Genomic DNA, 14,350 nt, shown 5'->3' with positions numbered 1-14,350 from the left:
ACTTAAGACAAAATTGGATAGTCAGCATGTGACCATCTCATCCCAATATAAAAAGAATAAAGTCTATAATAATAGTGGCAATTTTTATTTTAGCCCTTCTGTGTGTGTACCTGTACATTTGATCCTTAAAATAGGGCTATGAAATAGTTATTGTCATTCCCATTTTACAGATGAGAAAATGAAAGCAAAGAAGTAAAGCTATTTTCTGTAAGTTACAGAACTACTAAGTACAGAGGAGGTGAGGATGGAGAGCACAAGCCATCTAAATCGAGATGCACTGTATCATAAGTTCTGCCCTTAGGTTTCAAAGGCCAAATACACAAGCACACGTTGTTTAACAGTCCATAAGCAAAAGATTTCTGTGACAGAGTTCAACATGAGGGATCAGTGTTGCCAGAATGGTTAATGGTATCTCTAGCAGCATTTGTGGAGAAATTTATCTAGATCAAGAAAAATAACATTCTTGTTCTTCCATATGGTGGCATCCTGCTTCAAATTCATTCATCATCTAATTTTATGCTCTCCACACTTCCTGAATTTATATTGACACTGGTAAAGGTACTGGACTCATTAACAAAGAAACAATAACATAAAATATAGCACAATTTGAGCTCAATACACAAAATTTTGAGAAAAGCTGAGCAATCAGTAAATAAATCAAATTGATGAAGATAGCAATTTAGATAAAGTGAAATTGAAGCCTGTGAACTAGTCCATTCATTTCTTCTTCAATCATATTAACGTGCAAGTACCACAGAGTCATTTGGATCAACTGGGTAATCTGGGATGACCTTCATGTTTCCCAAATAACCAGACTTTCTTTTAACATTCACTTCATTTGATCATGTAGTCCCTAATTTTTCTTCGTTTTAGTTGAAAGCTACTGGTTCAATTATGTTAAGAAAAAGGGAACTGGATCTACATTTAGTTGGCTTCCATCTACTCTAATTATTACAGATTAACGATTTTATCAGATTTTAGATTTGAATTTTAAATTCAGGACTAGATTTCTAAATTCTCTGCAATCTACTTTTTAAAAATATTTTTTAAATGCTAAAAATGCCCTTATAGACTTTTTATACAATATTACTAAGTACATAGCTTATATTTTACGGCATCAAATTTGAAATTTGTATGCTTTCTCTAATATTCTGAGGATTGATGGAAACTTGGATCCTGTAAATAAAATAATTTTGGAAGCAAATTTAAAAAGATTCTGGAAGCAAAATAAAATCAAAGGTTCAACCCTTTCAACAAGAAATTTATACTACAGTCCATTTTGCTACTCTTTTATATATCTTTGGTTTTATGAACTAATGACAAATTATTTATATAATAGGAAAAGAAAACTCTCTCAAATCGTAGCTCAAGTTGTTTACCTTTGGTCTTTGTTCCCTCCTGATAAGTCAATAGTCATGTTCAGTTCACATCTTGTAGATTATTGGAACTGGTTATTTTTGAAGCCCATTCATTTATATAATGAACTTCAGAAACTATACATTAAGTGAAAAAATTAAGTACAATAGTCTATTTTTAATCACGAAGACAATACTAATTATAATTCTCCCGATAAACATACATAATTATAGTAATTACAATTCAACAATAACTCACTGGTACTTACTATTATAAACTCATAAACTATTATTCAGTACCCTATAAAATTCAAAATCTAATTGAAAGTGCTAGTTTAGCATAATTCCCACAAGCCATCATTCTTTAATATTCTGGAATGAATGAGGTTTTGGTTGAGCTACTAATTGATACTGACAAGCAATAACCACTGGAATGAAACTGCAATTATGAGTGGCAATTAATCACATTTGCTGTCATCTCTGGTGTCAAACAAAATTCAATAATATTCTAAATAGTTTTAAAAAGTTTATACCTGTTATGTTTCAATTCACTTAATGGAAACCAAAAGCAGTTTCCTGTAATAATCAAGTGATACCCAAAGTGTATTTATGTAAAACATGAATATTGCATTTTCTTAGTTTAAAAAGCTTTTGTTTTTCTTCTAAAATTATTTTCAGCATTAATCTGTGTTTTTTGCAGACTAGGAAAAGCTTCTTATCCCCCACCCCCACCCCCACCTGCATTATCTCAGCACATCTTTCTGACTCAGAGATCACCTTTGGACGTTGTAGAAATTGCACATGCAGAGAAACTCTTGGGAGCAGGAACTTTAGTAAGCATCATTAAGGACTAGAGATAATTTGAGAAGGATCTTTTAGAAGCTTCAATTGATCAATGTCTCTTTGAATTGGGGCAAGGAGGCAGCAGGATTTAATTTCCTTTCCCTCATTTTTTCTAATTAACAGGGCGACTAGCGATGTTCTTTCCCTCTAACCCACCGCATCCATACACAGCATCATTTATACCAGCCTGGTCTGTTCAAAGTCACTGGAGGGCTCCTTTTGGCACCAACACTGTGACCTTAGGACTGAAACATAGCAATGTATTTGTTGTAAACCAAGCAAGGTCACCTACTAGATGATCACTTCAAGGGCAGTATTAACAGCAAAAGATCCAATCCCAGATAAATGAAGCACTTTGGCAAAGTGGAGGTTGTGACCTCAATAGGCAGGTGTCTACCAGATACTCAAGCAGATACACAGGCTTACTTTGGTATTCATGAATCCCAATTCTTGTTTGCTTAGTGAGACATGTCTACAAAGAAAAAGTCTTGTTTCATTTTACATGCTTACAGTTTGTGGCAAGTTTAATGTACTGAGATAGTTAATCCTCAATAAACTAAGAAAAGAAATAAAGCATCTGTTCACTCTAAGCTCCAAATCTGAAAAATGTTTTCTGGAAGGGTCTTCCATGAAGCTGAAAATGCCAACAACTTAAAAATAAAAAAGGATTTATGTGCTATAATTAAAAACTTGAATAGAGAGAGCAAAGTTACTTATTTAGAAAGATTTCTAAATGCATAGCATTTATATATGTTTCAGGGAATGTTAGTAAAGTGAAGGGACTTACTAGCAAGCAGACACTTAGAGAAGAAAAGAACATTATACTAACTGCCTACACTTATTAATAATGTAAATAGAATGACCTTCATTTTAATTATTCTGTTTTTTTCCTTTACTTCTGTTTCTACTAATTGCATTTATGCTCATTATTGACTTACAATAACATAAAGAGGTAATGGTCAAGACTTAGATTCCATGCTGCTTGAAAGCTGCCTCAATATAATATGACCTTTTCTTCCTTGTTTATGGTTCTGACACAGATAGGTTTTGGCATCTCTTTGTTTCTTTCAAAAGTTATTTAAGTTCTACTCTGATTTTGGATTCTTCTCTTTCTCTTCTTCCTTTTCTCCTGTTGTCTTCATAATTGTAATTTTGTAAAATTTCAAGTGTCTAAAAAATGTCAAACTACTCAGTGGGTCAATTTTTTTCAGTTGTCTGGAGTGGTATGTTTTGGCTAACTCATGTTGGCAGATTTTCTACAATAAAAACTTGCTTAAATTCAGAAGTGCAGCAGGAATAGGACTGAAATTCTTACAGTTGATTAGAATTGCAATTTGCTCTTGATCCTTGAGAAGTTCAGGTTAAAAAATCCTGTTGCACAGCTTAGAACTTTGGTATCTGAACTGAACCCTAATCTGAGTACATGCTCAGAGCCCATATGCTTCCAGAATAAACTTTGCAGTACATCTCTGTGTGAGGTACTCTGGGTAAGAGCCAAATGAGATTTCTCTTCTTTCCCAGCTAAGTACCAATCCTGTCTTTGTCTGCCTGTTGCCCTTCAGTCAGAAACACAGAACATTCACAATAGAACATTCTATTTGCTCTCTCCAGGCCAACAAATGCCTGCCTGCCAAAAGTGATATTTAATAAAGAGAGTTAAGGGAAATCCTGTTCCTACCTAGTCTAAGCTCCAGTCTCATGTCAAGTTACATGCCTGGAAAGGTGCACAACTGAATGACATATGATCTTCCCACTACAGAATCACCAATACAGAATTATACTTTAATGTTAATGCAGAGCAATTACATAGCAGATACAAGAAATATTATGCAAAGAATTCTTCCATGTTGTCTCTTGAAGTTCCCATCTGCTATGTTGTTTAATGTCTCCTATGACAGTCTCCTTCCCCCCACCATGTGAATTTCTTTTACACTGTGATACCTAGGAGGAATGCATCTCTTAAAGAAATGTAATGCTTCCTTTCACCAGAATGAGAATTATGTAACTTAACAGTTTCCAAAATAGTTTTAAAAGAAAATTATTGTGGAGGATGTTATTATGTATGAAAAGTGAAAAAGTCTATGCCTGTGAAACTAAATTTGTTTAACAATTGAACCAAGATTCAAATTTGAAGAGGTTTCTTTTTAACTGTAGGATGTCCTCAAGACTTTGATTTGCTAATATGTACTGTGAGTCTTGAAGAGGGAGATTTAACAGCCACATTTCCCAGCTCACTGAAAGATATAACCCCTGTTTTCAGAATGCTATTAAAATCTTTCCACATAATTAAAGAACTAAAGAAAAATCATGGTTTTGAATGCCAGGATAAAACTTTTTTGTATTCCTTCTGACTTAACTGCTAAGAAGCACAGAGCTAAATATACTACTCAGAGTATCCAAAACACCTCTTTAGTTAATATAATTCCCCATCACATTAAAAATTATAACGCCCTTATCATTATCCACTACAAAAATCTTGGAAGCAGTAAAGTATAAATGCATGAAACTTTAACATTTATAGCATTATTGAAAACACTGTGGAAAACATGCATAGTGACAGTGGTTTTCAAAAACCGGTTTACTCACCACTGTATCATTTCACTTTATTTAAAATATGAAACTTCAAGACTGATACCTTTGTTCAAGTGATACAGAGAGCTTTATACATCCTTGAGATGGCCTTGGATTATCAAAAGCAAATAAAAATTCCATGCATAATAAAAGACAATTCCTATATTTAAATCAAAGGATTACATTCATTTGAACACTATTTGAAATATAATCAGGTATTATTATCTACAGTCTTGCAGATTAATTCTATTTCTTATTTTTTTAAGTTGTAAAATACAGTTTCCTAATCACCAAAGCCACTGTCTTAATATCGATTTAATATTAGCCACATTCTTCAGTTAAAAAAAAAAAGATCTTATTCAGGAAAAGGAACATCATCCCCCTTTAATTCAGCTTCTTTACAAGTACTCTTTCGAATCTGTGTACTCATAAATCAGCTTGCTAAAAATGTAGATTCTGTGGGTCATTTCCCAGAGATTCTGATCCAGTAAGACTGCACGAGTCCTGGAATTTCCATAGTTAATCCCAAACAATTCAGATGGTGGTCTATGGTCCTATATTCAAAAAATGGCTTTTGAAGAGGATGTTGCCATGAGAGACAAATTTTAGTTGTACTTAAATTCAATTTCCTTTCCACTCCAAGAGGTCATAGCCACTAGCACTAGCTGGGAAAGGACTTAAGGTCACTCAGGACTTCAGCCTAGAAATGCCTACCCTTCCTTGCTTCATAAGCCATCCTAACTCCCATTCTATCCATACTTAAGCAGCACACTTTGTTCAGCATGGACATGTGGGTTCTAGACCCAGCAATGTTGTTAACCAATGACATGCCCCAATTAGCAAACCCCATAACTTCATTTCATATCATTAAAATAGTGGACTAGATTACATTATTCCAAAAATCACAGTTTCAAAGTTCTGTGAATCAGTAAACTTTGATTTTTAGTTTTTATTCCTCTCCATGTTATTTTATTTTTATCTAATCCATATGTTTTCAAAATGAGCTTTAAGGGTAGTTTTTTTTTTTTTCCTGATAACCTGACTTGCCTTTTTCAAAATACCATGCATTGTCTCTGTTCTCTTTCAGAGATAAGACATTAAAAAATGTAAAAAGTTTGATATCATTGTGACTTTCTCTGGAACTCAGTAGTACTCCTTTTGACCCCACTTGGTAAGTCCGCTGGGCCAGACAAAAATGTTTATATTCTGAAGCAACAAACATTAAAAAAAAAAAAAAAAAAGTGATTGAAAGCATTGAGCCCCCCCCCCCCCCGCCCCTTTTTCTTGAACTGGCAAAGTAACTGAATGTAGGCGCAGGTTCAGAGTTTGCAAAACATGGAGAGTGAGATAAAACTATTGTGAAAGCAGCACCAGCAAATAGGTTTGATCCTTCCTTTCTGAGGATGAAATTTCAACACACTCTCTTCTTGGTCTCCAGTCAAGCCAGTGATCTTTGTTTTTGTGGAGCAGAAAAGTACATAATGTTCACTTGTTTTGGGTGAGCTAAAAAGCAACACATGCCCTTTGTCTTCTATACCGGTTATGAGAGAAAAACAACAGTCATCTGTCGCCTGTGGAATGAAGTGTTTTCCACGATCACCTTGGTAATCAATGCAGGGCTATGGCTAGAACATAGGCTTCTCTGCTCCCGTATTCTGCCCTCTAAAACAAACGCAACACAACACAACACAACAAAACCCAACAAACAAAACAGGGGCCACTCTGTGTCTGCCAAGTATTGGTTTGTTCTTGATATCCAAGATACAATGCTTCTCCGTTTAACTGAAACTTTTAGAACTAAACAATTTAGACACTAAATAATATATAAGAAATCTACAATTTCAGTCAGGTAGAGTAACTTCCATTTTGTAACCAAGTATTTTATTACTTTGCATGAAGACATAAGGTAAAAATATCCATAACTTTTTTATTAGAAAAGGTGAAATTCCTGGCAACAAAGAACACTTGCTGGTCAATATTTGTAATTCATTAAAGTATACAATATAAATTGTTTAAAATGTCTTCAATCACACAATTCATCTCCAAACTCACTTTACAATTTACTTTGGTATACAAATAAAATTAGAAAAAAAGGAAAAAAAAAAGAGTTGTGTGTTATATAGATAGCTAGCTTGTATCACCAGTAATTCTGGAAGTAGATACATAGTATTTTTCTACAATGTAGCGTTATCTACAATTTATAGCTAAATGGCTCATTTTAAGGGATGAGCTCTGGAATTAACGAGATGCAGAACTGAACCCTAGCCTAACCCAAGAGCACATTTCCTCATTTCTCCAAGCCTTTCACCTCCCTAAACTTTATCTGTAAAACAGAAACCTTGTACATAGTAAGGAGTAAATCAGTTTTGCCACAAGAGAACAACTATTCCTAAATGGCGGGCCTGAAGAGAAACATACCTATAATATCCATTCCTCATTGAAACTGCAGTATAGGAAAATGTCTCAAGTAAGGGCATCATGGACTAGCGAAGATGAGGATGGGCAGTCCACTCACTGTCTGTTTCTGCAATGCTTTGATGATTATTCCCTCACTGTCTTAGCTTCAGACTTTGATAAAGCAGTGAGATTTTTGAGTTTAAATATTTTGATCACAATAAAAACATTTTTATTTCAATAAAGTTTTAAAGATTGGAATTTATGAAAGATTCTAAAAAGACCTCCTTATGCTACTGTAATCTCCCCATGGCATCCTTACATTACGTTTTTAAGACTTCCACATGCGTGCTTGACAATAATTGCTTCTAAAAAATTGTACATCCCCACTACTGTGCACTATAGATAGAAAAATTTAAAAGTAGAGCTTTTCACATTAAAGAACTTTAAGTGCTTTGTTCAGTTCTTATAAGAGTGTTTAGCCTCTTCTATTTCAATGCCTCATTTGTGCTAAATTTTAAGCATCGTGATTAAACCAGTATTCTTTTTATCTAACCTCTGAGTAGGTGAATGTTCCATAATGATGATTTAAAATATATTTTAGATAATGTTGCTGAATCCTTCCACATGGAGACATTTTTCTTTTCATTACTTATCCCTCAAATTACCAATGAAAATGTAAAAGCTTTATTGTGTTATAATTATAAAAAGGGCAACTTACAAACAATCCGTATTTGGTCTTGGTCCCTTCCACACTGTCCCTGGGATCCATGGAAAAATCCTTGGAGATTCCATCCTGTTGAATTCCATCTCATTCATATTTGACTGATATCAATAGCTGGAGAATGGCTCAACATGCATTCAAAGAGTCTGGTATTTCATTATCGTCATGAAGTCATTGTGCATGGTGGTATAATCAAAATCCATTCAGACTCAGATGATTATTCAATATACTTTCGAAGGATTCCTTTCTCCTTTCATCCTTCGTACGTTCCCCAAGGAAATAGGATGTATCAACACACCATATGGTAAACGGAATCAGTCATAGCACCACATTGTATCTTCTATCGTATGCTATTTCACAATATGACATGCTCAAGTTCTTTTCTGATGAACACTGTAACTCCTAATATAGATTTGGCAATAGCACTTGCTTCTTCCCCTTTCATAGTCACTCCTGTCATTGCTATTAGCCTATTTTTATGTCTGAATAAAAGCCTGTGTTTCTTCCTGAAATGCAGCTTTTTTATAACAGTGTATAAAAGTAAAATGTAAGCAAAAAGAGGAAATAGCTCCAGATGTGGTAATTCAGTGACAAGTAGTTGAGCTATACACTGGTAAGAAAAAAATGCCCATGAAAGATTGAATTTTACTTTATCCTAGAAACATAGTGTAGTAGAAACAACAGGGACTTTGCAGTTCTTTCTCAGCTTATGACTCATGGTGTGACCTGGGGGGTGGGGTGGGTGTTAGTTCTGAAATCAGAGAGATCAGCACACTCACTCCATGGCACTGCAGTGAAATTTCTGTAAGACGATGTGCGTAAAATTCCCAAAGCACAGGACCATGGCACAAACTGTAAGTTTATTATGTTCAAGAGCTGCCTTGTTCTTACGCCTTCTATGCCCCCTTATGCTTCCCAGAGATTTCCCAGATAGATCGCATATACACTGTGAAGTCGAAAACTGAAGCTTACACATAAGTCATTTAGGTACTGTCATGGCATAGTGCAGCTGGTTGAAATATAAGTTTGTCATACAACTAGGAGTTTGTCTATCACTCAGCATGTTATGTTATTATCATGTCACCTATGTTAAGGCAGAAAACTCAGAAGATAGGCCCATGCTTCTTACCTTATGTTTCCTTGTCCTATACCATGTATGTAATTATTTAATCAAAGTTATACGAGGGGCGCCTGGGTGGCACAGCGGTTAAGTGTCTGCCTTTGGCTCAGGGCCTGATCCCGGCATTATGGGATCGAGCCCCACATCAGGCTCCTCCGCTATGAGCCTGCTTCTTCCTCTCCCACTCCCCCTGCTTGTGTTCCCTCTCTCGCTGGCTGTCTCTATCTCTGTCGAATAAATAAATAAAATCTTTTATAAAAAAAACAGTTATACGATGAGTTGCATGATGTTTTGTATGGTGACCAAATGGTAAGACATAAAGAAATATTATGAAAGAACACAAGGATTTAGCTCCATGCACTAAAGGTACTAAGTACCTTACAAATAAGTTAAAAGATAATTCCATTAGCAGTATAGTTTTACATTTTGATGAGGAGAAAATAGAGGATAGACTTAAAGTAATCTTTAAGCAAATAAATAAAAAGTCTTCTATGAAAGCTTTGCTGTGAGCTTCATGGATTAGCAATGAGAATCAAGTATGAAATCTGACTTTCTAAAATATTTCATATTCTCATTTCATACACTCATTTTCTTCACTCGAGCCTTATAATTGAAGGGGAGGGGAAAGAGCAAAACTACGGGTCTGTACATGAAGGAGGCAGACAGCAGGCGGACTATTTGCATTATATTGGGTCCTCAGAGGACTGGTTTTGGAACAATCCTTAGTGTTATCTTGATCTGTTAATCAGTCATCTAACTCTTGGTTCTTCCAGCCACTACTTACTCAGCAGGCCTCCGTGAGCTGACACCAGCCAGGTGCTTCTCTCCTTGATGATATTGTCACTCTTCCCAATCACTCCGAGAGACTTATTATAGACAGGGGGGCCTGTTCAAATTATTTAACAATTTGTACCAAGTAGGAAATAACTATTCAGAAAGGATATTGCTTAAGCATTTGCTACAGGTTAGGAATGCTACTAAATGTTTATATACATGATCGCCATGTATTCCCTTAACCATCACAACCTAAGTACTACTCTTATTCCCATTTTCAAACATGAGAAAACTGAGATTTAGAGATATCAGTTGCTCCAAGTCATATCATTTGCACATAGACCAGAATTAGAATCTAGGCCAATGACATAGATCCCATGGAAGAAAATCTATACTATGGTGAGTCATGGTACAGCTTTTGCCTGATGGGTGCCCTTATTTTTTGACATTTTTCCTGCACTGTTGTTGACTACATGTACCATATAATTATGCCTCTCATATCTGTCCTTTTACCTTCTTTTCAATCACTAGGAAAAGTGATTGCAAAATTTGTTTTCTGAATTTCAGAAAATTGCATCAGCTTAAGTGTTCAGAAAAAATGCTTTGATGATTAAGAGCCTCATATCCATAGTTATAGTTCCAAAATTATAAGTTTAAATTGGGCCTGATGAAAAGATCTGGTTTATATTACTAAGAAAAATAAACCATGGCAGGGAATTAGAGCAATTTAGGGCCAAGAAAGATGGAAGTCCTTGTTTTGCCCAGCCTTATCATTTTACAGATGAGGATGGAAAGCCCAGAGGGTCCTTGATTGTTCCCAGGTCCCCGTGTTAGTGGAGCTTGGAGTAGAATGTAGACATAGGATTCTATATGCTCTCTTGGAGGTACAAAAATAAAAGCAAAAATGACCGCTAGTCAAGGGTCCCCTAAATCTAAGTTCTGCCACTAAATGGCTATCCTCTCTTTAGGTAGTCATTTATGCTTTTTGGGTCTTAGTTTCCCAGTGTGAAAGAGAGTATTCTTATTTTTGCTATTTTTTTAGTTTGTTTCTTTTTATTATCCTAAGTTTCATTACATTATGGTCAATTTTGTTATGTCAGACAGACATTATTATTATTATCCACTCATGTTTCAGCCTACCACTGAATTCTAATTCCAAATACAGCCTACCACTGGAATTCTAATTCCAAATGCAAATACTGCCCTTATTTGCTCTTTTGATACAAATAGATTTTATGCTAAAATTTTTGTTTTGGATTTGGTTATCCTTGAAGACTTTAAAAAATATCTACTAGAATAGCTTAAAAATTCTTCTCTGTAGAGGGATTAAATATCTTAATAATGATGATACAATAAATATTTGATGATATGTTTTGGTCACGTAATCAGGGATAAAATAGTACACCCCTGAAGATGTTTAACAATACATTCAAGTACTGAAGTCTTGATTAAGATTGCTTTTAAAGAATAAGGAATGAAGATAAAGGCGACCAATGGAGAAATTCAAGGACTTGAAGCACGTTTCAAAAACAGCAAAATGCGAAATACCATATGACTGAAAAAGAAACCATCTTGCTTGGAAATCCAGGCCATTTTAATATTCTTTGCCATTTTAACTGTCTTTCCCTCAAAAATATTTTAGTAAGGGCTCATTAGTATCTTTATAGAAGACCAAAGCAACTAGAATAAGGGGACCTAGAAACATATTCCAAACTTCACTAAAACACAATTTTGATTTTGAAGAATTTTTTTTATTACGGTTGGACTATTTATAATATTGGTCCCAGTGAGGAAAGAGTGTTGATAATAGTACTACTAATAATGATAATAATAATAACATATACTTACATTGTGACAAATACTGTTCTTACATATATATATATATATATATATATATATATATATATATATATATATATATAAACACATTAAATTTCATGTTGCGCATTTATTTTACTGGTTATCTGCTTTATAATAGTCCTACTGAGTAGTTTACGAGTTTCAAAAAGATATTTTACTTTTGTATTCTAACTAAGTAGTTTTGTTCAATTTCACTAAAACTGATAAATGCAAGGTTGTACATTTCTGGTTTTCTTAAATGTTTACATGAAAATATCCTTGTCTAAACTGTTGTGCTTGCTATGCTCCCTAGAATCTAGAAATGTCAGAACTAAAGGGGAAATTGGTAATCATGTATTCAAGGAATCATCAGTACAACGAGAGCATGTTACAACTGAGATAATGCAGGGTTGGAGATGTGAAAGACTTCCAAGGTCATCCAATTAGTTAGGGTACAGTCAGATCCAGTTCTCTTTGCTTCCAGCCCTGAGAACTTTCCACTACAAGCAAAATCCATGTAGCTACATGCTTAGCAGTAACTAGCAATAAAGGTAAAGTTCTAAGAAGAAAAAACAGCCTTCTTACGATAAGTTTTTAAAACCCTAGGACATGACAGAAATGTTCCATAGTCTATTTAAAATACTGGGGGGAAAAGTAATTTCAAACAAAATAGCAAAGTTTCAATATAAAGATGCAGCTTGGGGAGTTGAGAACCCTTCTCCAGTGCCCCTTTCAGTGTGTTCCCAGACCTGCACACAGGGGAGACACAGAACTACTTCTCATATGTCTAAGTCATGATATATATCTCATATGTCTGTCCAAGTCACCCCTGATCTTGGTAGGGCCACTGTTAGTTAGCTCATATGGTGCTTTGACTGAATTTAGGAAAAAGTGCTTCCTCTGGATGGTTGAATTAGAAAAAGACACCTCATATAGGTGATTTGCAGCCCCTCAGGCACAAGATGACTTTGTGCCAAGAAAAATGTACCCTCTTCCAGGAGGATGCCGATGTCCCCAGAGCACACTGCTTACAGAGTCAACCAATGGCTCTTCTGCATCTCTTCCTGCTTTTTTGGCATAAAGAGCACTTCTGCGCAATACACCACTATACAACTCTATGTGGTGGTCTTGCTTTTGGATCTACTCCCTCATGAATTCCCCTGGAGATTAAAATGAAATGTTGTGGTTGTACAGCCCTCCACTGAGTACCTATTAACACACTGTCTTCTCTCTAGTCTGAAAATGTGTTTTTCTACCTCTTAAGGGCAACATCTCCACCAAAGCCTTCCATCTCATCTCCTCCTAACTCAATCAAACAGCATATTTTTTGCTTATTTATTTATCTTCACCTTTTTCTGTATCCTGACTCCTTTCCTGTTTATAATTATTCTAGCTGGCTGATCACCAAAACTCTCCTTTTCCTCCTGAGCACACACATAGACCATATTTCCCAGCCCTGCTCAGTCAGGTATGCTTTAGGACGAAGATCTGGCAAATGGGCAGGTGGATGAAAACAAATAAGCTGCATGTGGGTCTAGCCTACAACACTTCTTACACAGTCCTCCATGCTCTTCATCATTTCCCAAGTAAAGAAGATTCAGTAGAGGTCTGTGGGCCTTGGGAGATAGTAAGGTCATTACATCAAAGAAACCTGGTCCCTAAATAACCGTAGAACAGACGACTCATGCCAACCCTCACTGGACTGTAACAGAAGTGAATATGTTTTTGGGTTACGTCACTGAGATTTGGCATTTTTTTTTTTACAGTAGGCCATGAAAGTCCACTACAAAATGTACCACTTTCCATTTGCCAGGCTCTAGTGGAGAATCAGACCATCACTAGAGGCAGCCGTCCTTTATGTGGCACAGAAAATTCAACGATACCATGCCTTCTCACTCTGCTTTCAAAGACATCAAGCCTTCAGGATAAGAAAACTAACTCCAGCTTACCCAAACTTGTGAGAACATCAGTAATTTCTACACTTCCATGCTGATATTATAGAACTGACTCAGCTTTTTGGATTTGACAAATCTTCTCTATGATTAAAAAAGGACACATGGAATTTGGTTGTTCTTAGTCATACCACCAAAGGCTATTCTTGAAAGAAAAGTAAGTTTCCAGAGACTTACTGCATTTTAGATCACAGAATGCAGTATGTATGCTTTAACTCTATAAATTTTCCTCCAAAAACTCAGGCTGTCATTTAAAGGATAATAAATGTCATTAACTATTTTTTTGAAGATGTATGCACCACACAAAATTACCTCATTATCTGAGATTAACTTGCATATTCCATTTGTTTTCTCCCACTCCCTTAGTGGATAGTAATGCAAAGAGATGACAAGGATGTTTACTTTTGAGATTAGAACCACCTGTTATAATTTTAATTTCAAGCTGGTGGTAAGATAAGTAGGTTCACAACAAAGTAGAAAATGGAAGGAAATATTACTATAGATAATCAAAGACTAGAGTAAAAATTGAAACCTGAAAACCAGAAATCTTAAAAATGGCGAATATATCAAATTGCAAGATCGGTCTGGCACAGCTCTTCATCAGAGCAAAAATTAAGAGCATAGAGTATTTTTGAGGTACTTCTTCCTTGGAATGACTTCTGTTTTAGAAAAACCTAATATAAATACTAAAAGGGAAAATGAAATTATGAGCTTTTAACAGTAATACTTTTGAGGCTAAAATTAGGTTAGGAGAAGGTGGCAAGTTTCTGTAAGGTTT

The 14,350-nt window shown here is 35.3% G+C and overlaps 1 protein-coding gene across 4 annotated transcripts in view; it reads right to left on the bottom strand.

Moving 5' to 3' along the window:
• Nucleotides 1–14,350, bottom strand: part of B3GALT1 (beta-1,3-galactosyltransferase 1) — a 513,181-nt gene that overhangs the window by 271,478 nt on the left and 227,353 nt on the right. Inside the window, exon 1 of one of the 4 annotated variants that reach the window (XM_057318295.1) lies at nucleotides 7,885–9,380. The exons of the other annotated variants lie outside the window; for them this stretch is intronic. The gene's annotated coding sequence lies outside the window, so the exon portion shown is untranslated. Of the gene's footprint in view, nucleotides 1–7,884; nucleotides 9,381–14,350 lie in introns of those variants that run through there. 4 annotated transcript variants of the gene reach the window in all.

This window comes from Ursus arctos, unplaced genomic scaffold (genome assembly GCF_023065955.2).
Source record: "Ursus arctos isolate Adak ecotype North America unplaced genomic scaffold, UrsArc2.0 scaffold_1, whole genome shotgun sequence".
Lineage (NCBI taxonomy): Eukaryota > Metazoa > Chordata > Mammalia > Carnivora > Ursidae > Ursus > Ursus arctos.
This window is presented reverse-complemented; position numbering and strand designations above follow the sequence as displayed.